The following is a 27,197-nucleotide window of genomic DNA, read 5'->3' as shown; positions in this document are numbered from 1 at the left end:
TGTATTCTGGAGAACCCGCTTAACAATTTATGGGATGTGTGTCTACGGTGGTACAAGCTGGGCACAACACATTGGGCACTGAAATGGCATATTTGTGGAAAAAGCCATTTTCAATCTGCAACATCTATTGTTTACTCATTTTTGCAAAACACTTGTGCGGTCAAAATGCTCACTACACCCCTAGATCAATTCTTTGAGGGATCTAGTTTCCAAAATGGGGTAATTTTTCGGGGGGTACCGCTGTACTGGTACTATAGCTCAATGCAACATGGTGTCAAAAAACGAATCTTATAAAATCTCCACTCCAAATACTAAATGGCGCTCCTTCCCTTTAGAGCCTTGCTGTGTGTCCAAATAGCAGTTTATGACCACGTGTGGGGTATTTCCCTACTCTGAAGAAGTTGCTTTACAAATGTTACGGTGCTTTTTCTCCTTTATTTGTTGAGAAAATGAAACATTTTTAACTAATGCTGCGTCTTATTGGAAAATAATGTCATTTTTCATTTTCACTGCCCATTTCTAATAAAATATATGAGACACCTGTGGGGTGCTGAAAAAATAAAAAAGTTAGAGCTCTTTGAATGCGACTATAGAAAAACGAATAAAATAGCTCGGTCATTAGGGCCTAAAATGGGATGGTCACTAAGGGGTTAACGTCAGTTAGCACAATATAAATACATTTACAGTATCTCCCCCTAGTGGCGACTGCCGGTAGCTTTCCACTGAAGTGTAGTAACCAGGACATGAGTCTAAGGCTATGTTCACACAGAGTTTTTTGCAGGAGGAATATCTGCCTCAAAATTCCGTTTGGAAGTTTGAGGCACATTTTCCTCTCCCTGCACGCCGATTTTCGCTGCGTTTTTCGCCCGCGGCCATTGAGCGCCGCGGGCATAATACACCGCGAAATACGCTTTCTCTGCCTCCCATTGAAGTCAATGGGAGGTCAGAGGCATAAACGCCCGAAGATAGGGCATGTCGCTTCTTTTTCTCGCGAGGCAGTTTTACTGCTCGCGGGAAAAAGACGCCGACGCCTCCCATTGAAATCAATGGGAGGCATTATAGGGCAGTTTTTGACGAGTTTTGCGGCGCGGTTTCCGCGAAAAAAAAACTCGTCAAAAAACTCAGTGTGAACTTAGCCTAAAATGTTCTTTACACAGGACGATTATCGGGCAGACAAGTGTTCATATAACGCTCGTTGCTGATAATTGCGCTTTGTAAAAAGGGCAGCAATCCGCAGATGAACGAGCAAACACCCAATCATCTGCTGGTCGTATCGTTTTAAAAAAGTGAAATATTATTGTTGTCTGCAGCGCATCTCCCTGTGTAAACAGAAAAACGCGCTGCCGACATGATAATATCGTTTGGGGACGAGCGATCGGAGTAACGACCGCTCGCCCTCATCCATAGCTCCGTGTTATCCATAGCTCCGTGTTATCCATAGCTCCGTATCATCCATAGCTCCGTGTCATCCATAGCTCCGTGTTATCCATAGCTCCGTGTCATCCATAGCTCCGTGTTATCCATAGCTCCGTGTTATCCATAGCTCCGTGTCATCCATAGCTCCGTGTCATCCATAGCTCCGTGTCATCCATAGCTCCGTGTCATCCATAGCTCCGTGTCATCCATAGCTCCGTGTCATCCATAGCTCCGTGTTATCCATAGCTCCGTGTTATCCATAGCTCCGTGTTATCCATAGCTCCGTGTTATCCATAGCTCCGTGTTATCCATAGCTCCGTGTTATCCATAGCTCCGTGTTATCCATAGCTCCGTGTTATCCATAGCTCCGTGTTATCCATAGCTCCGTGTTATCCATAGCTCCGTGTCATCCATAGCTCCGTGTTATCCATAGCTCCTTGTTATCCATTGCTCTGTGTCATCCATAGCTCCGTGTCATCCATAGCTCCGTGTTATCCATAGCTCCGTGTGACCGGAGCAAACGAGCAGATATGTCATAAATGTCAGGTAGATTGGGGTTCCACCTCTGGGACACGCATTCACTACTATGGGAGTTACGGAAACAGATCAGACAAAGCCGGAGGTGGGACCCTCATCTATCTGACATCCTATGGATACGTCATAAATGTGTCTGATGGGAAGACCCCTTTAATGAGTATATCAGTAATAGTATAACTAGCAAGTACCAGCCGCTACCCCTCCCCCCTCATTGCAACACCAAGTAAGGCCCCATGCACACGACCGTATTTTCATCTATCCCGAAAAACTGTCCATATTGCATCGGTATATACGGATCCGTAAAAAAAAGAGGGAGGATGCAAATGATGTCATCAGCATGTTGCATAGCAACACTTCCATAAATATGGTCAGAGTACGGATGCGTATCCATAGCCACCCATATATACGGAAGCGCCCATAGACTTCTATGGGAGAGTCCCTGCTGTAATTACTGATGAAAAATACGGTCGCGTGCGTGGGGCATAAGAAACTGCAGCTGCATCCCCCTCCTCCCTGTTTACAGTTTTTCACTAGATGGAACTTGCACGATCAACGATGTATCCAGTGACTCGGTGCTCATTTACACGAGCCGACGCACGCTGTACGGGGATGAGCGATGGTTAATACGATGGTCCGTGCTCGTACAGTTTACGTATTGTCGGCAGCACATCCCCTGTTTGTACGCTGTGGACAACGAGGATTTTTTGGGACGCATAAAAGATGTGATCAGCTGACCAATGAGTGCAGTTTATCGTCTGATCGTCGCTGCTTGTGATCGAAAACAAGCGCTCGTATGATTATCGGCATTGGTAAAGGGGTCTTAATGTCAATAAAAGGTTTTTTTTTAATATCACAACGTTTCTAAGCATTTTCTATAGAACTTGATAGAAACCCATCGAGCCTAAAATAGACCCATCCTGGAACCCAGGGGTATAAACAGGCTTTTCTTTACAGCCCGAGGTCTTGATGACGTCATTGAGACCGCGCGGTGATCGTGTATTATAATTATTATAGATTGTGGGAGATCAAACATCAGGATATAGTTTTGTTGGCTTTAGCGATGGTTTGAACATTTGGTGTACTTCTTCTATTAGCCACAAGGGGGCGATACATAACCTGGAAGAACGCAGTGCGGGAGCCTTTTGGTTTTTCTTGGCTTTTATATTGTGGGGCTATTATATAATCTATACCAGTGGTTCCCAACCGGGGTGCCGAGAGCTGTTCAGGGGTGCCGCGGCTCATCCACGGCAAAAAAAAAAAAAAAAAATAGAATTTTTTTTTTACATTTTTTTTTTTTTTTTTGGTACAAGCTCCGCCACCCACGTTGTAGCAGACGTGACGCGCGGACTTCTGTTACAAGCACCGCCCACAGCTTCCCACTAGAAGCCTGACGGAGGGAGAGGAGCCATTAACACTGGGCAGGGTAAGTGCGGTTTTCTTTACTTTCTTAGCAGTTGTGTGAGAAATGGAGCCAGGGGAATGTGGGTAGTTGTAGTTCTCTCCTCTTCTACCTCCTCCCTGTAATGTCCTCTGATATCCCATAATAACGTCCTGGACATGCTGGGAGTTGTAGTCCTCTCCTCTTATACCTCCTCCCTGTAATGTCCTCTGATATCCCATAATAACAGCCTGGACATGCTGGGAGTTGTAGTTCTCTCCTCTTATACCTCCTCTCTGTAATGTCCTCTGATATCCCATAATAACGTCCAGGACATGCTGGGAGTTGTAGTCCTCTCCTCTTATACCTCCTCCCTGTAATGTCCTCTGATATCCCATAATAACAGCCTGGACATGCTGGGAGTTGTAGTTCTCTCCTCTTATACCTCCTCTCTGTAATGTGCTCTGATATCCCATAATAACGTCCTGGACATGCTGGGAGTTGTAGTCCTCTCCTCTTATACCTCCTCCCTGTAATGTCCTCTGATATCCCATAATAACAGTCTGGACATGCTGGGAGTTGTAGTTCTCTCCTCTTATACCTCCTCCCTGTAATGTCCTCTGATATCCCATAATAACGTGCTGGACATGCTAGGAGTTGTAGTTCTCTCCTCTTCTACCTTCTCCCTGTAATGTCCTCTGATATCCCATAATAACGTCCTGGACATGCTGGGAGTTGTAGTCCTCTCCTCTTATACCTCCTCCCTGTAATGTCCTCTGATATCCCATAATAACAGCATGGACATGCTGGGAGTTGTAGTCCTCTCCTCTTATACCTCCTCCCTGTAATGTCCTCTGATATCCCATAATAACAGTCTGGACATGCTGGGAGTTGTAGTCCTCTCCTCTTCTACCTCCTCCCTGTAATGTCCTCTCTGATATCCCATAATAACAGCCTGGACATGCTAGGAGTTGTAGTTCTCTCCTCTTATACCTCCTCCCTGTAATGTCCTCTGATATCCCATAATAACAGTCTGGACATGCTGGGAGTTGTAGTCCTCTTCTCTTATACCTCCTCCCTGTAATGTCCTCTGATATCCCATACTAAGTCTGGACATGCTGGGAGTTGTAGTCCTCTCCTCTTATACCTCCTCCTGTAAACTTTCTCTGATATCACATAACATCCTGGACATGCTGGGAGTTGTTGTTCTTATACCTCCTTATTTATTCCTTCCCCAGGGGTAATCACACTTTCTGTCTGTGATGGTCCCTTTACTAGAGGGGCAGATGGTTATTTTATCGGGGGGCGGGGGGACTGAGGCTGATGGTGGCTTTACTGGAGGGGGCTGATGGTCATTTTACTGGGGGGACGGAGGCTGATGGTGGCTTTACTGAGGGGTCATTATAATGTGAGTGGGGGGCTGACGGTCATTACTGGGAGTGGGGGGCTGACGGTCATTACTGGGAGTGGGGGGCTGACGGTCATTACTGTGAGTGGGGGGCTGACGGTCATTACTGGGAGTGGGGGGGCTGACGGTCATTACTGGGAGTGGGGGGCTGACGGTCATTACTGGGAGTGGGGGGCTGACGGTTATTACTGTGAGTGGGGGGCTGACGGTCATTACTGTGAGTGGGGGGGCTGTCGGTCATTACTGGGAGTGGGGGGCTGACGGTTATTACTGTGAGTGGGGGGCTGACGGTCATTACTGGGAGTGGGGGGCTGACGGTCATTACTGGGAGTGGGGGGCTGACGGTCATTACTGGGAGTGGGGGGCTGACGGTCATTACTGTGAGTGGGGGGCTGACGGTCATTACTGTGAGTGGGGGGCTGACGGTCATTACTGGGAGTGGGGGGCTGACAGTCATTACTGGGAGTGGGGGGCTGACGGTCATTACTGTGAGTGGGGGGCTGACGGTCATTACTGTGAGTGGGGGGCTGACGGTCATTACTGGGAGTGGGGGGCTGACGGTCATTACTGTGAGTGGGGGGCTGACGGTCATTACTGGGAGTGGGGGGCTGACGGTCATTACTGGGAGTGGGGGGCTGACGGTCATTACTGGGAGTGGGGGGCTGACGGTCATTACTGGGAGTGGGGGCTGACGGTCATTACTGGGAGTGGGGGACTGACGGTCATTACTGTGAGTGGGGGGCTGACGGTCATTACTGTGAGTGGGGGGCTGACGGTCATTACTGGGAGTGGGGGGCTGACGGTCATTACTGTGAGTGGGGGGCTGACGGTCATTACTGGGAGTGGGGGGCTGACGGTCATTACTGGGAGTGGGGGGCTGACGGTCATTACTGGGAGTGGGGGGCTGACGGTCATTACTGGGAGTGGGGGGCTGACGGTCATTACTGTGAGTGGGGGGCTGACGGTCATTACTGTGAGTGGGGGGCTGACGGTCATTACTGGGAGTGGGGGGCTGACGGTCATTACTGGGAGTGGGGGGGCTGACGGTCATTACTGGGAGTGGGGGGCTGACGGTCATTACTGATAGTGGGGGGCTGACGGTCATTACTGTGAGTGGGGGGCTGACGGTCATTACTGGGAGTGGGGGGCTGACGGTCATTACTGGGAGTGGGGGGCTGACGGTTATTACTGTGAGTGGGGGGCTGACGGTCTTCAAGTGGTTTCCGCCTCTGACCTCCCATTGAAATTAATAGGAGGCAGAAAAAACCTGCGGCGCTCGTTTGGTGCTTTTTTGTCTGCGGTTTTTGCATTCGCTTCAACGGCTTAAAAAAAATGTGGGAAAAAAATAAATAAAAAAAAGTCAAACAGCGCTGTCAATTCAAAATCTGCCTCAAAATTCGTAAATGAATTTCGAGGCAGACTTTTAGTTTCTGCCTTACAAAAAAACGTTGTGTGAACATAACCTAAGAGTGTACTGCTTGTTTTTCGCCATTTTTTGTCGTTTTGTAAACAATTTTTGGTAGGGGTGCCCTGAGAATTATTTTTTTCCTTGGGGTGCCTCGAGCCTGAAAAGGTTGGGAAACTCTGATGTATACAGTCGTCCTGGTGTATCTGGCAGTTTTCTAGAGTTCAGTGTATAATCATTGATAGATACGGTGACGCTGACATCACGCCGGGCAGCACGTGCGTCCTCATGAATTATACAGGATACAGACAATATTATTAAAGAGGAGCCGTCACTTCTCCTGACGTGTCTGTAAGGCTCTGTTCACACGCAGTGAGCAAAAACGTCTGAAAATACGGAGCTGTTTTCAGGCGAAAACAGCTCCTGATTTTCAGATGTTTTTTTAACCACTCGCGTTTTTCGCTGCGTTTTTTACAGCCGTTTTTGGAGCTGTTTTCACGAGTCTATGAGAAAACGGCTCCAAAAACGTCCCAAAAAGTGTCCTGCACTTCTTTTGACGAGCCGTCATTTTGCGCGCCGTATTTTGACAGCGACACGTAAATTTAAGGCTCGTGCGAACAGAACATCGTAATTCCCATTGAAAGCAATGGGCAGATGTTTGTAGGCGTATTAGGGGCGTTTTTTCAGCCGTAATTCGAGGCGTAAAATGCCAGAATTAGGTCTGAAACCACTGCGTGTGAACATACCCTTATAGTAAATACCTGTATTCCCCATGAAATAACTATTCTGGAGCGTATTTTCTCAGATCTCTGGCTTGTGCCATTCCTCTGTGGTTCCTCCTAGAAATGTATGTATTAATAGATAACCTGGTGTTGCCATTCTCCTCATCAAAGGTCGTGTCCCTACAGTCTCTCTGTCAGCACTGATTGGACGTTGTCAGTTTGTGTAGGGACACACCCCCAACTGGTAACACACAGCTGTCAATTCTTACATTTCCAGGAGGAATAACAGAGAAACGGCACAAAGCAGAGAGTCCTAAGAAAAGTTGCGCACTCGACTGAATGTTTCTTCTCCTCGTCTATCGTGTGTGTTGATTTTATACATTTTCGCTGCTGCGTGTCTAGAGATCATATGGATTATTAGATGTTTTATTTCTGTATATTTGTACTGCATTGTTGCAGCTCATCGTCCTCCAGCTGCGGCCTTTCATTTCCATGACGACTGCTCCACTTTTCCTTTGCTCCAGTTTTAAATTTCCCACCTTTGTCTGGATTACGGATTCTCTGTAAGGTTCTGTGCACACGACCTATTTTCAGGCGTTTTACGCCTCGAATCACGCCTGAAAAGACGGCTCCATTACGTCTGCAAACATCTGCCCATTGCTTGCGGGATCTGCTGCGGGTAGCTCTTCTGTTGCCGCATTATTAAATAGATCATTGATGTCGCTGTTCTGGTAATTGATGCCACGAGGATCTATTGTATTCATTGATGCAGCGTGCGTTAATTACTGACATCCGGCAATCTCATATCTTCACCGTCAATGTCATCACTTTCTTGTCACTTGCATTGGTGGCATCAGTCAGTATAAAACCGCTCAGTTTATCCTACGTCACCTGTGATTCTGCTGAATTGTCACCGTCTCTTATCTGCTTAACTGATTGTATGACTCTCAGCAGCGTTTTACATCATCATGAAACCACCCCAGAAAAGCTCGTCCCGCAGGAAGTCGGCGCAGCCGCAGAAGAAACCTGCAGCTCCTCCTCAATCTCCGCCAAGTAAGAGAAAGTTGCACCTTGATCATCTTATCACTCTTATTATATATTTTATTTTAAAAATGAATCCCAGATAACCTCGGGTCGTGTAATACTAGATTGTAATCCGTTTCTCAGCTTTATATCTTAGAGGGTTCGTTTCTATGCAGGTAAAAATCTGTTACATACAGAAATTTCTGTAGCACAAGGCCGCCACTAGGGGGAGCAAACTGAGGACTGATTTATATAGGCACAACAGGAGCTGTATGCATGTGCACAATCGTCTCCCCCTAGTGGTGGTTGCAGGAAGCACGTTACTATATGGCCCTGGGAAGGGAATCTGAGAACACAGCTCACACCCATGAAGATATATTATGAAATGAGGGATCTAAGAATTTCCAACCTGCAGTCCGACCGCTCTATTCATTCCCTATGGGATCGACGGAAATAGTCAAGTTTGACTGCTCCTTGCCCAATTATGCACTCTGCCGTGAGCGGCTCCGCGCAGGCAGGCGCGATGTTGTGACGTCAATTTCTGAGCCTTTTTTCTACTCCGTTTATGCAGCGTGTGGATGAGACGTGTTTTATCTCATCCACTTTGCTGCTACTGTATTATGCTGCCGATTTTTCCGCATTATAATACAGGTATACGCCGTATTTACGTAATGTGTGAACTGACTCTAACCCCTCCACCCACCCCCCCGCCAGTCCCCGCAAAAATGTTCTTGCATCAAACCGGTCCTCGGTGCAAAATAGGTTGGGGACCACTGCCATAGAGAATGACTTGAGTGACCACCCTCTGGGACCCGCACTCTTGTTCACAACCCGCAGCGATCCGGCATTTATCACCTATCTTGTGGATAGGTGAAAAATTATTTTCGTGGTACAACCCCTTTAATCAGGTATCAATGGGACTTGATGGACCCCAAATTATCAGTCATAGAAAAGTATCTAAAATTTGAACGTCCACATTTATATCTTTTTAGGTCCAACATTCTGTGCTGATTAATTTCTTAATGTCGTTTTACAGCAGTGTGAGCACAGTTTTCTGAAACGGAGCTCTAAATCTCCTGCGTAGACAGTTACATGGTATAATTTTGTCTCCCTGCAGCCACCACTAGAGGGAGCTCACTGCATACTGTTTTGTTACCAAGTTCAATGTACAACCATATACAATGAGCTCCCTCTAGTGGTGGCTGCAGGTAGCATGTTATGTTTTAAATCTGTTTACCTGATGTTCCTTGGGGGACATTAAGGTAATAGGCCATGTTCACACAGGGCAGATACGCGGCGTAAAAGTACACAGCGTATTGGCCCTGGGCACCGGAGGTAATTCTGGCTGAAAAACTGCAGTTTTTCGGCTGGAATGTCCATAGAAGGTAGAAAAAAAAACATACTTACCCGTAGCCATGGTGACGTGTCCCTCTGATGTTCTGCAGCAGTCATATGGGATGAGACATCATCCCTGGAGGCCGGGTTGAACGCAGGAGCAGAGAGATCTGGGTAAGTTTGGCGGGTTTTTTTCGGCTGCGTCTGGATGAGATTTGTTTGAATCTCCTCCACTCTTCTGCTTCTGTATTACGCTGTGGAGTTTCCGCAATGAAATCCGTTGCAGAAAATCCGCCGTGTTTACGCTACGTGTGAACCCGGCCAGACAGTGAATTTCTATGTAGCGGGAGATTCATTTTCAGCTATGATTATGGATTTCTTTCTTACAGGTAGAGGGGAAACAAGTCACAGACCGAGCACACAACGAAGAAGACGCTACCGCCCAGGAGCCCGTGCACTGATGGAAATAAGAAAGTACCAAAAATCAACCAATCTGCTCATTCAGAAAACCCCGTTTTTCCGCCTGGTGAGTGGATGTGTCCTCTGCGGCTGCTCCTCTTTATTGTCGGTGATATTCCCCTTTTATTCTTGCAGGTGAGAGAGATCTGCCTGAAGTATTCCCGCGGCGTGTTTTACTACTGGCAAAGCACCGCACTTATGGCGCTACAAGAGGTCAGTATCTCATACAATGCACTGTCCATGTAACGCATGGGTCAACCAGAGAGGGAGCTGCTCTTTGCAGTGGTTCACTACTCAGCCCCCGCCCCCTCTAACACATCCATATGCCCTAGCGGGACATTTGCAGAGGGGTTGTGATGCATTGTGGGAGTTCCAGAGGCCAGACCCCCCCCCCCCCACCATCACTCTAGCTAACAGCTCATAAAAGTGAAATCTGATCAGTCCTTCGAGCTGTGTAGTAAATTATACCGGGAGTGCTGTCACTTTAAGAGGGACTAATGCTCTTCTGTATCCACAGTCAGCTGAGGACTTCCTCGTGAGTCTCTTTGAAGATTCTTACCTCTTCAGTCACCAGGCCAATAGGGGCACTCTCTTTGTGAAGGACATGCAGCTCGCACGGAGAATCCGAGGCATCCCGCATGAACTGTGATAACGCTGCCGTTTTATCTCTCAAGATTTGATGAAGAATGATCACGTGTAAATAGTTTTATATTAATGGAGAAAATCTATTGGAAAATACAAGTTTTACCATTGCATAAAAGATCCAGTTTGGAAGAGTAAACCGGCTTTAGCGCCCCCTCCTGACACTGGTTACAGTGGAGGCTTTTTCTTTGTTTTATCTGTTCATGGGAAAGTTGTTACAACCAATATGGCTGCCACTGCAGTTTGCAGGGTGGTAGTGCAGTCGTTTTTCTGTCCAGCTTTGTAATGGGTTATAGGGGTCCAGGATGTAGCACAGAAAATGACCACAAGGCGGCACTGCTGGACAAAACCGCTAACAAAGACGCTGGACACAACCGCTAATGAAACCTGATCTGGCCGACCTTCTAATTGTTCTGCTGAGTTTATGATCCGCTTCCTGTTTTTATTCTGTGAAGATTTGTTAATTTTTTAAAATAAAAAAAAAATGTATATTATAACTTTGATCTTCATCATTTTAGACTAATCTTCATAAGGGCTTGGATATGATCAATGACTCCAGCTTCGCTGTAGTTCAATACTCTTGCTCTGTCCCACCCCCATTCTTTACACTGCAGCTATGCTTGTTCAGAGTGTTTGCTGTGTGGGTGGGTGTGTGGGTTGGGTCCAGAATTATTTGGGCAGTGACACAATCTTCATGATTTGGGTTTTGCTGCCACCACATTGGATTTGAAATGAAACAACTGAGATGCAATTGAAGTTGAAGCTTTCAGGTTTATTTCAAGGGGTTAAACAAAAATCTCCTGTGAAAAGTTTAGGAATTGCCACCATTTTTCTACACAACCTCCTCATTTCAGGTGATCAAAAGTGATTGGACAAATTAACATTACCATAAATGTTTTTTTTAATACTTTGTAGAGAATCCTTTGCAGGCAATGATGGCCTGAAGTCTGGAACCCATGGACATCACCAGACGCTGGGTTTCCTCCTTTGTTTTTTTTGTTTTTTATATTTCAAATTTTTTATTTTCAAGAAAAGAAATGGGGATACAGAAAAAGAAAAGGGGGTGACATGGGTACAGAAAAAGGACAAAAGGAAGGGGGGGGGTATAGGGAAAATCTTAAGAGGGAGAAGGGGAGATGTCCTCCCCTCACTCTCCCCCCCCACAGCACATCACAGACCAGAGAGAACTCAAGAGCTCCCTGGTTCTCCACTAATCAGTTCACCCATGGCCCTCTTGTATCTGTCCGACTTGCAGAAGTCAAACCAATAGAACCAGGTTTTCTGAAACTGCGTTGCTCGTTCGGGTGCGGAATGGAGCAACTCCTCCATTCTCCGAATTTCGTGAATGCGCTCCAGCCATTGTCTAGTCACAGGAGGCTCAGAGGATCTCCAACCCCCCGAGAATACAAGCCTTAGCTGCGTTCAGCAAATGTCTCACTAACATCTTCCTGTAGCGCCCCACAGGTATATCGTGGTGGTGCAGCAAAATCCATGCCGGATCATCTCCCAGCGAGATTCCTGTGATCTCCAGAATGATATCTTGAACCTCTGACCAATAGGTGCGAAGGTTCTCACAGCTCCAGAATATATGTAAAAGCGTTCCCTCTTCTCTGCCGCATCGCCAACATAAAGGAGAAACATCCGGGAACATTTTATGTAGCACATGTGGGACTCTGTACCAACGGGATAGTATTTTAAAACTGGTTTCCTGATAGGCGTTACTAATAGACGCCTTATGTGTGAGGAGCATGATCTTTTCCCTTTGCTCTTGTGTTTGGGTATGTTCACACGGCCTATTTACGGACGTAATTCGGGCGTTTTTGCCCCGAATTACGTCTGAAAATAGCGCCTCAATAGCGCTGACAAACATCTGCCCATTGTAAGCAATGGGCAGACGTTTGTCTGTTCACACGAGGCGTATATTTACGCGCCGCTGTCAAATGACGGCGCGTAAATAGACGCCCGCGTCAAAGAAGTGACCTGTCACTTCTTTGGCCGTAATTGGAGCCGTTATTCATTGACTCCAATGAATAGCAGCGCTAATTACGGCTGTAATGGACGCGGCGTACAAGCGCCTGCACATGCCGGTACGGCTGAAATTACGGGGATGTTTTCAGGCTGAAACATACCCGTAATTTCAGCCGTAACGGACACCCTCGTGTGAACATACCCTTAGAGTAATCTGAAGATCTCTTTCCCATTTCGTAATATATGGTGGGATGAAATCCTCAGCAGGAGTGAGCAGCACGCAGTAAAGACTGGACAGGGCCCGTCTCACATGCCCCGTTTGAGAACACAAAGTTTCAAAGGAAGATAGAGCTCGGTCATAGGAAGCCGGTGTAGGTAGTCTTGACAAGTAATGAGTCAATTATAACGCCTGCCATTGGGACGGGTCCGGGATAACCCTCTGGCTGGGAAAGCTCTTCTCCACGCAGCCAGGGCCGCCATCAGGGGGTATTAGGGGTACTGGTGTGAGGGGCCCGGCCAAACCTAACTGAAAGGGGGCCCGGCAACTGCTGCGACATTCTTTTGGTAGGAAAAAACGGGCCCTTGCAATGGGGCCCGTTTTTTTCACCAAAAGAATGTCGTGAGCTGCTGCTGCTGCGGGCCCCCTCCCCATGGGGGGCCGTCAAACCGCCCTCGCGCGACCGATCCCGCGCACAAGGAAACTCCCGCACGTGCGCAGTCGCGAGCGCGCACCCACTAACGCCCGCACTCGAGACCGCACGCACCCGCGAAAGCCCGGAAGCGCGCACCCGCGATCGTCCGCGCGCGCACCCACGATCACCCGCGCGCGCACTAGCGAACGAAGCACGCGCAGCCGCGGTCACACATGGACAAAACTTACCTGGAGCCTGGCTGGAGGTGAAGGACTGGACGTCTGGACCGAAGACCTTGCCTGGCAGACATCGCCGGAAGAGGACTGGAGTGGGAGCAGCTCTTCTGACACGGTGAGTAAATTATCTCAAAGTGCTGTTTATGTATGGCCCTGTTCACACAGTATTTTGCAGGCAAAAAAAAATCTGCCTCAAAATTCCTTAAAGAATTTTGAGGCAGATTTTGACTTGCCCACACTATCTTGCTGCGTTTTTTGCTGCGTTTTTTGCCCGCGCCGATTGAGGACAGCAGACAAAAAACGCAGCGAAAAATGAATTTTCTGCCTCCCATTGATTTCGATGGGAGGTCAGAGGCGGAACCGCGGCAAGAAAGGACTTGCTGCTTTTTCTTTTTTCCGCGACTGGCTGCCATTGATTTCAGATTAAATCAATTGGAGGCGGTTTTGGAAGTTTTTTGGTGCTGATTCTGACGCAGTGTCCGAGTCAATATCAAGGCCCAAAAACTCTGAACTGGGCCTTATTATTAGGGCTTATTCAGACGAACGTGTAATACGTCCGTGCAACGTGCGTGATTTTCACGCGCCTCGCACGGACCTATGTTAGTCTATGGGGCCGTGCAGACCGTCAGTGATTTTCACGCAGCGTGTGTCCGCTGCGTAAAACTCACGACATGTCCTATATTTGTGCGTGGTTTGCGCATCACGCACCCATTGAAGTCAATGGGAGCATGAAAATCACGCCCAGCACTTCCGCAGCAGTATAAACTATGAATGAAAACAGAAAAGCACCACGTGCTACAAACATACAAACAGAGTGTCATAATGATGGCGGCTGCGCAAAACTCACGCAGCCGCGCATCATACGCTGCTGACACACGGCGCTGTTATGGACCTTTTGCATGCGCAAAATGCCACGTTTTTTTCGCGTGCAAAAAGCACACGCTTGTGTGAATCCGGCCTTAGGGTAGGAACACACTAGGCATGAACACTGCGGATTTTATGCAACACATTTTATTGTGGAAAATCTGCAGCGTATTACAGTCGCAGCAGAGTGGATGAGGTTTGAACAAATCTCATTCACACGCTGCAAAAAAAATGGACCTGCCGTGTGGCTTTTGGCTTTTTAAGCCGCAGCATGTCAATGTATTCTGTGGAATCGCTGCTCCTCTGTTGCGGAAATGCTGCGGTTCTGCCGCAAAAAGCACACATGAGATAAAAAAAAAAGGCACTTTTTTAAATTTATAAAAAAGTTTAGACTTGCCCCGGCCGTAGTCCTGGTGACGCGATCCTCTATTCTTAGCGCAGCCCGGCCTCCTGTCATGACGTTTCATCCCATGTGACTGCTGCAGCGGTCACATGGTCTACAGCGTCATCCCAGGAGGCGAGGCTACGTTCAGAAGAGAGAGATGCGTCACCAGGACTACGGCCGGGGCAAGTCTAAACTTTTTTTTTCCTGCAGGATTCCCGCAGCGGACAAGCCTCACGAAACCTGCGCCACTATTTGGTGCGGTTTTGCGGGCAGAATTCCCTTCTGCTACCGGGGCGGATAAGCCGGAATGGTGACGAACGGAAACCATTAGCGATGTTTTCGTCACCAGTGAGATCAATGGTGACGGAAAAATCGCTAATGGTTTCCGTTCGTCACCGTATCGGCAGGTTTTCGGACGGAATCAATAGCGTAGTCGACTGCGCTAATGGTGACGGAAGCTGTGCTGTCACTTTCACTTTCCGTTGCGGGGTTCACCCGACGGAAACCTCAGACGGAACCCCGGAACGGAAGCGAACGGTGATGTGAACAGGCCCTAACACAAAAGTTTTGTATTTTTTTAAGCTGGTTCACAAAAAAAAATAATTCCAAATTCTACTGGACCAACTGACTATTTAGAGACCGGCAGCAGCTCCAGGAGCGACATCATAAGGGTAGGAACACACTAGGCGGATATGCTGAGTAAAACTCTCGGTAGCCGCAGGGAATTCCGACAGCAAAACCGCACCAAATAGTGGCGCAGGTTTCGTGAGGCTTGTCCGCTGCGGGAATCCTGCAGGGAAAAAAAAGTTTAGACTTGCCCCGTAGTCCTGGTGACGCATCTCTCTTCTGAACGTAGCCCCGCCTCCTGGGATGACGCTGTAGACCATGTGACCGCTGCAGCAGTCACATGGGATGAAACGTCATGACAGGAGGCCGGGCTGCGCTAAGAATAGAGGATCGCGTCACCAGGACTACTGCCGGGGCAAGTCTAAACTTTTTTATAATTTTAGAAAGTGCCTTTTTTTTTTCTCATGTGTGATTTTTGCGGCAGAACCGCAGCATTTCCGCAACAGAGGAGCGGCGATTCTACAGAATAAATTGACATGCTGCGGCTTAAAAAGCCAAAAGCCGCACTGCAGGTCCATTATTTTTGCAGCGTGTGGATGAGATTTGTTCAAACCTCATCCACTCTGCTGCGACTGTAATACGCTGCAGATTTTCCACAATAAAATGTGTTGCATAAAATCCGCAGTGTTCATGCCTAGTGTGTTCCTACCCTAAGGCCGGATTTACACGAGCGTGTGCTTTTTGCGTGCGCAAAAACGTGGCATTTTGCGCATGCAAAAGGTCCATAACAGCTCCGTGTGGCAGCAGCGTATGATGCGTGGCTGCGTGATTTTCGCGCAGCCGCCATCATGACACTCTGTTTGTATGTTTGTAGCACGTGGTGCTTTTTCTGTTTTCAGTCATAGTTTATACTGCTGCGGAAGTGCTGGGCGTGATTTTCACGCACCCATTGACTTCAATGGGTGCGTGATGCGCGAACAATGCACAAATATAGGACATGTCATGAGTTTTACGCAGCGGACACACGGACACACGCTGCATGAAACTCACTGACAGTCTGCACGGCCCCGTAGAGTTAGATAGGTCCGTGCGAGGCGCGTGAAAATCACGCACGTTGCACGGATGTATTACACGTTCGTCTGAATAAGCCCTAACAATAAGGCCCAGTTCAGAGTTTTTGGGCCTTGATATTGACTCGGACACTGCGTCAGAATCAGCACCAAACAACTTCCAAAACCGCCTCCCATTGATTTAATCTAAAATCAATGGGAGCCAGTCGCGGAAAAAAGAAAAAGCAGCACGTCCTTTCTTGCCGCGGTTCCGCCTCTGACCTCCCATCGAAATCAATGGGAGGCAGAAAATGCATTTTTCCCTAAGTTTTTTGTCTGCTGTCCTCAATCGCCGCGGGCAAAAAACGCGGCAAGATAGTGTGGGCAGGTCAAAATCTGCCTCAAAATTCGGTGCGCGGTTCCAGGCGGTCGCGGGTGCGCATGCGCGGGAGTTTGCGGGTGCGCGCGATCGGTCGCACGGGCGGCAGTGTTTGCCGGCCCCCATGACGACCCCCATGCTACCCAGGGCCGCCATCAGGGGGGGTATTATGGGTACTGATGTGAGAGACCCGGCCAAACCTAATTGAAAGGGGGGCCCGCAGCTCACGACATTCTTTTGGTGAAAAAAACGGGCCCCATTCCAGGGGCCTGTTTTTTTTCTACCAAAGGCAAGTCGCGGCAGTTGCCGGGCCCCCCTTTCAATTAGGTTTGGCCGGGCCTCTCCCATCAGTACCCATAATACCCCCCCTGATGGCGGCCCTGGGTAGCATGATATAGTGCTGGACGGAGTACCTTTAACAGGCGGTGCCACGGTAGGGGGGCCCAGAAAATTTAGCTGTAGGGGGCCCTGAAATTCCTGATGGCGACCCTGCACGCAGCCATGCATTGCCCCTATAAAAATGACTTACTCTAAAATGCCCCTGCTGTACCCATATCTTAAAGGTCTGATCTGACAGACCTGGTGTAATGATAGGGGTAGGGAAACGGACAAGTGAGCCCTAATCTACCCGCCACTCTGTCCCTGCCTACTTGCAACGACCCGCCCTAGGCGACGGGGTACAACTGGGCGGCGGTCCCTACGCTCAGTAAGTGCACAAGACAAACATACAAGGGAATATAAAGCAAAGGGAAAGGGGCAGTTGCCCACGGCAACACCGTGAGCAACAGAGTGGTCAAACGAGCCAAGTCAAACCAGGAGAGCACGAGGTACAAAACGCAGAGCAGAAGAGTCGTCAGAAAGCCAGGGTCACAATGGAGCAGGATCAAATTGTTCGGAGCTGTAGCTGGGCCAGGAAACCACACGGAAAGAATCACAAGCAAGGAGGAACAGGAAAGGCAGGTATAAATAGACAGAGGGCGGGAGCTAGCTGAGTCTGGCCAAGCTGCTATAGGTTATACGGCCCAATAAACCGGGGAGCAAACTTCTTGGACGGGACCTTAAGACGCAAGTTCCTAGATGATAACCACACCAGATCCCCGACCATAAACAAGGGGTTAGCAGAACGTTTTCTATCAGCCTGAGTTTTTTGTACGCTCTGGGACGCCTCTAGGTTCTTCTGAACCTGGGCCCAGACTGTGCACAGTTCCCGATGAACGACCTCTTCCCCGGGATTGTTGGAACTACCAGGTGAAACTGAGGAGAACCGTGGATTAAACCCAAAATTACAGAAAAAGGGGGAGACCCCTGACGAGTTACTGACCCGGTTATTAAGGGAAAATTCAGCGAGGGGAATGAATGAGACCCAATCATATTGACAGTCAGAGATAAAACACCTTAAATATTGTTCTAGAGAATGTCCTCTCAGTTTGGCCATTGGTTTCAGGATGGAAAGCAGAGGAGAAGGACAGATCAATCTCCAACTTCTTACAGAAGGCTCTCCAAAACAAAGAACCAAATTGTACCCCTCTGTCCGAAACAATATTTACAGGGACCCCATGGAGACGCAGGATGTGTTTGACAAACAAGGTAGCTAACGTCTTGGCGTTGGGTAGTTTCTTGAGGGGCACAAAGTGGCACATCTTACTGAAGCGGTCTACTACCACCCACACCACCGACTTGCCTTGGGATGGAGGCAAATCGGTGATAAAATCCATGGAGATATGTGTCCAAGGTTTCTGGGGAATGGGCAACGAACGTAGTAAGCCCGCTGGTTGGGACCTGGGAGTCTTGGACCTAGCACAAACCTCACAAGCGGCGACGTAGGCCTTAACGTCTTTAGGCAACCCAGGCCACCAATAGTTTCTGGCAATGAGGTGTTTGGTGCCCAGGATGCCTGGATGACCAGATAGTGCGGAGTCATGATTTTCCCTAAGTACCCTTAGCCGGTATTGCAGGGGAACAAACAGCTTGTCCTCAGGAAGGTTCCCGGGAGCTGAACCTTGATCAGCTGCAATTTCAGAGACTAAATCAGAATCAATAGAAGAAATGATTATACCGGGAGGCAAAATACAAGCAGGATCTTCCTCCGAAGGAGGGCTGGCCATGAAGCTACGCGACAGTGCATCGGCCTTAATATTTTTAGACCCAGCCCTATAGGTAACCAAAAAGTTGAATCTGGTAAAAAATAGCGCCGATCGAGCTTGTCTCGGGTTTAGCCTCCGGGCAGATTCTAGGAAAACCAGATTCTTGTGGTCGGTAAGGACCGTTACCTGGTGCCTAGCCCCCTCCAGGAAGTGGCGCCACTCTTCAAATGCCCATTTAATGGCTAAGAGTTCGCGGTTGCCAATATCATAGTTACTCTCAGTGGGCGAAAACTTCCTGGAGAAGTAGGCACAGGGGCGGAGATGGGTGAGGGACCTGGTACCCTGGGACAAGACAGCACCCACTCCCACCTCGGATGCGTCAACTTCCACGATAAATGGCTCCATTTGGTTGGGCTGAACCAGCACCGGGGCCGAGATAAAGCACTTCTTAAGGACCTCAAAAGCCTGGACAGCCTCTGGAGACCAGTGGAGGAGATCAGCACCTTTGCGAGTGAGGTCCGTAAGAGGCTTAGCGATGACCGAGAAGTTAGCAATGAATCTCCTGTAATAATTAGCGAACCCCAAAAAACACTGTAGCGCCTTCAGGGAGGCAAGTTGGACCCATTCCGCCACAGCCTGAACCTTGGCGGGGTCCATGCGGAATTCATGAGGAGTGAGGATTTGACCCAAAAATGGTATCTCCTGTACCCCAAACACACATTTTTCGGTTTTTGCAAACAGTTTGTTTTCCCGAAGGACCTGGAGCACCTTCCTGACATGCTCAATGTGGGAGGGCCAGTCCTTGGAAAACACCAGTATGTCATCAAGGTACACTACAAGAAATATCCCCAGGTAATCTCTCAAAATCTCATTTATGAAATTCTGGAAGACCGCCGGCGCATTACACAACCCAAAGGGCATGACGAGGTATTCGAAATGACCTTCGGGCGTGTTAAACACAGTCTTCCACTCATCCCCCTCTTTGATGCGGATAAGATTATACGCCCCCCGTAGATCAAACTTAGAGAACCATTGGGCCCCCTGAACCTGATTAAAGAGATCAGGAATCAAAGGAAGGGGATACTGGTTCCTTACAGTGACCTTATTCAGGTTACGGTAGTCAATGCATGGCCTAAGACCACGATCCTTCTTCCCTACGAAGAAGAAGCCAGCACCTACCGGAGAAGTAGAGGGGCGAATGTAACCCTTGGCCAGGCATTCCTGGATATACTCTCTCATGGCTTCACGTTCGGGACAAGAAAGATTAAATATCCTACCCTTAGGAAGCTTAGCTCCTGGTACCAATTCGATAGCGCAATCGTATTCTCTATGAGGAGGTAACACTTCGGAGGCCTCCTTAGAGAAAACATCAGCAAAGTCCCGAACAAACTCAGGTAGCGTGTTCACCTCCTCAGGGGGAGAAATAGAATTAACAGAAAAACATGACGTACAACATTCATTACCCCATGGTTAGCTCCCCAGTATTCCAGTCAAACGTGGGATTATGCAACTGCAACCAGGGAAGGCCTAAAACCAAATCGGACGATAATCCCTGCATCAACAGTACAGAGCACTGCTCCAAATGCATGGAGCCAACAAGGAGTTCAAAAACAGGGGTATGCTGTGTAAAATAACCATTAGCAAGAGGAGTGGAGTCGATACCCACTACCGGGACAGGTTTAGGCAAATCAATCAAAGGCATAGCAAGAGACATAGCAAATTCCACAGACATGATATTAGCAGAGGACCCTGAATCCACGAAGGCGCTGCCGGTAGCAGACCTACCACCAAAAGAGACCTGAAAGGGAAGCAAGATCTTATTACGTTTCATATTTACGGGAAATACCTGTGCGCCCAAGTGACCTCCCCGATGATCACTTAGGCGCGGAAGTTCTCCGGCTGCATTCTTACGCTTAGGACAGTTGTTCACTTGATGCTTGTCATCCCCACAGTAGAAGCAGAGACCATTCTTCCTGCGGAAATCTCTACGTTGTTGGGGGGACACGAAAGCCCCGAGTTGCATAGGTACCTCTGAGTCTTCCGGGGAAGAACGAAGCGACGGAACCTCGGGAGGCATCATGGGGGAATCGGAGGAGAAAACACATAAACGTTCGCGTTGTCGTTCCCTGAGACGTCGGTCAAGTCGTACCGCTAAAGCCATAACCTGGTCTAGGGAGTCAGAAGAGGGATAACTAACTAGCAGGTCTTTCAGGGCATTCGACAGACTCAACCTAAACTGGCACCTTAAGGCAGGGTCATTCCACCGAGAAGCTACGCACCACTTCCTAAAGTCAGAACAATACTCCTCAACAGGTCTCTTACCCTGACGTAAGGTCACCAGCTGACTCTCGGCAAAGGCAGTCTTGTCAGTCTCGTCATAAATGAGTCCGAGAGAAGAAAAGATCAACGGAGGAAAGTTCAGGGGCGTCAGGAGCCAAGGAGAAGGCCCATTCTTGGGGCCGTCCTGGAGCCGGGACATAATTATACCCACTCGCTGGCTCTCAGAACCTGAGGACTGGGGCTTTAACCGAAAGTAAAGCCTGCAACTTCCCCGAAAGGAGAGAAAAGCCCTCCGGTCCCCTGAGAACCGGTCGGGCAACTTGAGGTGGGGTTCAGGAGTTGAGGTGAGGGGAACTACCAAGGTATCATCAGGCTGGTTGACCTTCTGAGCCAGGGCCTGGACCTGTAGGGAGAGACCCTGCATTTGCTGAGCCAGGGTCTCAAGGGGGTCCATAGTAGTGTCAGGGACCAGGGTAGACTAGGTATATGGGCTTGTGATTATGTAATGATAGGGGTAGGGAAACGGACAAGCAAGCCCTAATCTACCCGCCACTCTGTCCCTGCCTACTTGCAACGACCCGCCCTAGGCGACGGGGTACAACTGGGCGGCGGTTCCTACGCTCAGTAAGTGCACAAGACAAACATACAAGGGAATATAAAGCAAAGGGAAAGGGGCAGTTGCCCACGGCAACACCGTGAGCAACAGAGTGGTGAACAAGCCAAGTCAAACCAGGAGAGCACGAGGTACAAAACGCAGAGCAGAAGAGTCGTCAGAAAGCCAGGGTCAGAATGGAGCAGGATCAAATTGTTCGGAGCTGTAGCTGGGCCAGGAAACTACACGGAAAGAATCACAAGCAAGGAGGAACAGGAAAGGCAGGTATAAATAGACAGAGGGCGGGAGCTAGCTGAGTCTGGCCAGGCTGCAATAGGCTCTCCCACTCCTAAGCCTGCCAGCCTGAGTGGTGGAAGCTGGAGTCAGTCTCAGAGAGATAGACTCAGGTGAAGACTGATTACCTCTGGAAGTTAACCCTGAAGCTGTGCCTGGCAGATCCTTTACACCTGGGCCAAATTCCGGGTTACCCAAAACCGGAGTGAGGGGTGATAACAGTTGTGATATTCCCTCTCTACTCCGCACCTTTCTAAACACCTGTAAAGTTGGATATATGGTTGTAATGGCAGGAAGGAGGTGAAGGGAAAGTGAGCCCTAATCTACCCACCGCCCTGTCCCTGCCTACTTGCAACGACCCGCCCTAGGCGACGAGGTACAACTGGGCGGCGGTCCCTACGCTGTCTAAGTGCACAGGAAAACAAACAGGGAACACGCAAGGGAAGGGGCAGTAGCCACGGAACGCCACGAGGAAACGGAGCGGCGAACGAACAGTCAGGACCAGGACGAAGTGAGTACACCCGAGCGGGCACGGAGACAGAAGCAAGCCAGGGGCAAAGCAAAGCAGGTCAAGCAGAACTGCAGCAAGGCAGAAGCACGGCAGAAGCAGGCTGGAGCAAGCAGCAGTGGGGCCAGGAATCCAAAAGAATTACAAGCACTGAGGGAGAGAACAGGGCAGGTAATAAAGGACAGGGGGCGGAGCTAACTCCGACAGACCAGGCCGCGATAGGCTCTCCCACTCCTGAGCCTGCCACCCTGGTTGGTGGGAGATGGTGTCAGTCGAACAGGTCTGGCCTCAGGTGTGGATTGATTAATCCCAGGAGTATACCTAGATGAAGTACCTGGCAGATCCCTAACAGTACTCCCCCTTTTATGAGGGGCCACCGGACCCTTACTAAGGGGGCCCGGTTTAGTGGGGAAGAGAAGGTGGAACCTCCTGATCAATACCCCAGCGTGAACATCACGGGCAGGTACCCAAGTCCTCTCCTCCGGCCCGTATCCTCTCCAATGGACCAGGTACTGGTGGGAGCCCTGGACCATCCTACTGTCCATAATCTTGGCCACCTCGAATTCCACCCCCTCAGGGGTGAGAACGGGAACAGGACGTATCCTCGAGGGGGACCAGGACGGGGAGCAGCGTTTAAGGAGGGAGGCATGGAAGACGTCATGTATGCGAAAGGATGGGGGGAGCTCCAGACGGAAGGATACAGGGTTGAGGACTTCAATGATCTTATAAGGTCCAATAAATCGGGGAGCAAACTTCCTGGACGGGACCTTAAGGCGCAAGTTCCTGGACGACAACCAGACCAAATCCCCGACGACAAACCGGGGGTTAGCAGAACGTCTACTATCCGCCTGAATCTTTTGTGCGCTATGGGACGCCTCTAGGTTCTTCTGAACCTGGGCCCAGACAGTGCACAGTTCCCGATGAACATCCTCTACCTCAGGATTATTGGAACAACCAGGGGAGACGGAGGAGAACCTTGGGTTAAACCCGAAATTACAGAAAAACGGGGAGACCCCTGACGAGTTACTGACCCGGTTATTCAGGGAAAATTCAGCAAGGGGAAGGAATGAGACCCAATCGAATTGACAGTCAGAGATGAAACACCTTAAATATTGTTCCAGGGATTGGTTGGTCCTTTCCGTTTGGCCATTAGTTTCGGGATGGAAGGCGGAGGAGAAGGACAGATCAATCTCCAACTTTTTACAAAAAGCTCTCCAAAATAAGGAAACAAATTGTACCCCTCTGTCAGAAACTATATTGACTGGGGCCCCATGGAGACGCAGGATGTGTTTCACAAACAAAGAAGCTAACGTCTTGGCGTTAGGTAGCTTCTTAAGGGGCACAAAGTGGCACATCTTGCTGAAGCGGTCGACTACCACCCACACCACCGACTTGCCCTGAGATGGAGGCAAATCGGTGATAAAATCCATGGAGATATGGGTCCAAGGTCTCTGGGGAATGGGCAAGGAACGTAGTAGGCCCGCAGGTCGGGACCTAGGGGTTTTGGACCTAGCGCAAACCTCACAAGCGGCGACGTAAGCCCTAACATCTTTAGGCAACCCAGGCCACCAATAGTTTCTGGTAATGAGGTGTTTGGTGCCCAAGATGCCAAGATGACCAGATAGAGCGGAGTCATGGTTTTCCCTGAGTACCCTCAGCCGGTATTGCAGGGGAACAAACAGTTTGTCCCCAGGGACGTTCCCGGGAGCTGCACCCTGATCAGCCGCGATATCAGAAGCTAAATCAGAATCCGTGGCAGAGACGATTATACCAGGGGGTAAAATACAAGCAGGATCCTTCTCGGAAGGAGGATTGGCCATGAAACTACGTGACAGAGCATCAGCCTTAATATTCTTGGACCCAGCCCTATAGGTAACCAAGAAATTAAATCTGGTAAAGAATAGTGCCCACCGAGCTTGTCTAGGATTAAGCCTCCGGGCCGATTCTAGGAAAACCAGATTCTTGTGATCCGTAAGGACCGTTACCTGGTGTCTGGCCCCCTCCAGGAAGTGCCGCCACTCCTCAAAAGCCCATTTAATGGCTAGAAGTTCGCGGTTGCCAATATCATAGTTACTCTCCGTGGGCGAAAACTTCCTAGAGAAGTAAGCACAGGGGCGGAGATGGGTGAGGGAGCTGGTACCCTGGGACAAGACGGCCCCCACTCCCACCTCGGAAGCGTCAACCTCCACAATAAATGGCTCCTCTTGGTTGGGCTGAATCAGCACGGGGGCCGAGATAAAGCACTTCTTGAGAGTCTCAAAGGCTTGGACGGCCTCAGGGGGCCAATGGAGGACATCAGCACCCTTGCGGGTAAGGTCCGTAAGAGGCTTAGCGACGACCGAGAAGTTGGCAATAAATCTCCTGTAATAGTTGGCGAACCCTAAAAAACACTGTAACGCCTTAAGGGAGGCAGGTTGGACCCATTCCGCCACAGCTTGAACCTTGGCAGGGTCCATGCGGAATTCATGAGGAGTGAGGATTTGCCCTAAAAATGGTATCTCCTGTACCCCAAAGACACATTTTTCAGTCTTAGCAAACAGATTATTCTCCCGAAGGACCTGGAGCACCTTCCTGACATGCTCCACGTGGGAGGACCAGTCCTTGGAAAACACCAGTATGTCATCAAGGTACACAACAAGAAAATTACCCAGGTACTCTCTCAGGATTTCATTAATAAAATTCTGGAAGACAGCAGGGGCATTACACAACCCAAAGGGCATGACCAGGTATTCGAAATGACCCTCGGGTGTGTTGAACGCAGTTTTCCACTCATCCCCCTCTTTGATGCGGATAAGGTTATATGCCCCCCGTAGATCGAACTTAGAAAACCATTGGGCTCCCTGAACCTGATTAAAAAGATCCGGAATCAAAGGAAGTGGGTACTGGTTCCTTACGGTGACCTTATTCAGGTTACGATAATCAATGCACGGCCTAAGACCACCATCCTTCTTCCCCACGAAGAAGAAGCCAGCACCTACAGGAGAAGTCGAGGGGCGAATGAAACCCTTGGCCAGGCATTCTTGGATATACACCCTCATAGCTTCACGTTCAGGACATGAAAGATTAAATATCCTACCCTTAGGAAGCTTGGCACCAGGCACCAAATCGATAGCGCAATCGTAATCTCTATGGGGGGGCAACACCTCGGAGGCCTCCTTAGAAAACACATCGGCGAAGTCCTGAACAAACTCAGGAAGCGTGTTTACCTCCTCCCGGGGAGAAATAGAGTTAACAGAAAGACATGACATAAGACATTCATTACCCCATTTGGTGAGATCCCCAGTATTCCAATCAAACGTGGGATTATGCAACTGCAACCAGGGAAGGCCTAAAACCAGATCAGACGATAATCCCTGCATCACCAGTACAGAGCACTGCTCCAAATGCATGGAGCCAACCAGGAGTTCAAAAACAGGAGTATGCTGAGTAAAATAACCAATAGCAAGGGGAGTTGAGTCGATTCCTACTACAGGGATAGGATAAGGTAAATCAATACAAGGCATCTTTAGAGACATAGCAAATTCCACAGACATGATATTAGCAGATGAGCCAGAATCCACGAAAGCACTGCCCGTGGCAGACCGGCCAGCAAACGAGACCTGAAAGGGAAGCAAAATTTTATTGCGTTTCACATTAACGGGAAATACCTGTGCGCCCAAGTGACCTCCCCGATGATCACTTAGGCGCGGAAGTTTTCCGGCTTCTTATTCTTGCGCCTGGGACAGGTGTTCAGTAGATGCTTGTCGTCCCCACAGTAGAAGCAGAGACCATTCATTCTGCGAAACTCCCTACGTTGTCGAGGGGACATGGAGGCCCCGAGTTGCATAGGTACCTCCGAGTCCTCCGTGGGGGGGCAAGGAGACGGGACCTCGGGGGGGATCGCAGAAAAGTCAGAGGGGAGCACACTGAAGCGTTCTAGCTGACGTTCCCTGAGACGTCGGTCAAGTCGTACTGCTAGGGCCATAACCTGGTCAAGGGAGTCAGACGAGGGGTAGCTAACCAGCAGATCCTTCAGGGCGTCAGATAATCCTAACCTAAACTGGCACCTTAGGGCCGGATCGTTCCACTGAGAAGCTACGCACCACTTCCTAAAATCAGAACAGTATTCCTCAACCGGTCTCCTACCCTGACGTAAGGTCACCAGCTGACTCTCGGCTAAAGCAGTCCTGTCAGTCTCGTCGTAAATGAGTCCGAGGGCAGAGAAAAAACGATCAACAGAGGAAAGTTCAGGGGCGTCAGGAGCCAAGGAGAAGGCCCACTCTTGGGGCCCTTCCTGGAGTCGGGATATGATGATACCCACCCGCTGGTTCTCGGAACCTGAGGAGTGGGGCTTTAGGCGGAAATACAGTCTGCAACTCTCCCGGAAGGAGAGAAACGTCTTACGGTCCCCTGAAAACCGGTCAGGTAACTTGAGGTCGGGTTCTAGAGGTGAGGTGAGGGGTACTACTAAAGCAGCGTCACCCTGATTGACCCTTTGGGCCAGGGCCTGGACCTGTAGGGAGAGGCCCTGCATCTGCTGGGTCAGGGTCTCAAGGGGGTCCATGATAGCGTCAGCGTAGGAGAAATGGTACACTAGGTAAGGGCTTGTAATTATGTAATGGCAGGAAGGAGGTGAAGGGAAAGTGAGCCCTAATCTACCCACCGCCCTGTCCCTGCCTACTTGCAACGACCCGCCCTAGGCAACGAGGTACAACTGGGCGGCGGTCCCTACGCTGTCTAAGTGCACAGGAAAACAAACAGGGAACACGCAAGGGAAGGGGCAGTAGCCACGGAACGCCACGAGGAAATGGAACGGCGAACCAACAGTCAGGACCAGGACGAAGTGAGTACACCCGGGCGGGCACGGAGACAGAAGCAAGCCAGGGGCAAAGCAAAGCAGGTCAAGCAGAACTGCAGCAAGGCAGAAGCACGGCAGAAGCAGGCTGGAGCAAGCAGCAGTGGGGCCAGGAATCCAAAAGAATTACAAGCACTGAGGGAGAGAACAGGGCAGGTAATAAAGGACAGGGGGCGGAGCTAACTCCGACAGACCAGGCC

At 49.5% G+C, this 27,197-nt stretch overlaps 1 protein-coding gene and 1 long non-coding RNA gene across 3 annotated transcripts in view; one reads left to right on the top strand and one right to left on the bottom strand.

Moving 5' to 3' along the window:
- The window catches only part of LOC142761180 (uncharacterized), a 233,307-nt gene that overhangs the window by 72,673 nt on the left and 133,437 nt on the right, over positions 1-27,197 (bottom strand). The window lies entirely within an intron of this gene.
- LOC142761177 (histone H3-like centromeric protein A) overlaps positions 3,159-27,197 on the top strand; it is a 90,817-nt gene continuing 66,778 nt past the window's right edge. For both annotated transcript variants that reach the window (XM_075864371.1, XM_075864373.1), the window contains exon 1: positions 3,159-3,376. The gene's annotated coding sequence lies outside the window, so the exon portion shown is untranslated. The remainder of the gene's footprint in view (positions 3,377-27,197) is intronic.

This window comes from Rhinoderma darwinii, chromosome 4 (genome assembly GCF_050947455.1).
Source record: "Rhinoderma darwinii isolate aRhiDar2 chromosome 4, aRhiDar2.hap1, whole genome shotgun sequence".
Taxonomy (NCBI): domain Eukaryota; kingdom Metazoa; phylum Chordata; class Amphibia; order Anura; family Rhinodermatidae; genus Rhinoderma; species Rhinoderma darwinii.
The sequence above is the reverse complement of the archived record's forward strand: the minus strand, read 5'-3'. Positions and strand labels throughout refer to the sequence as shown.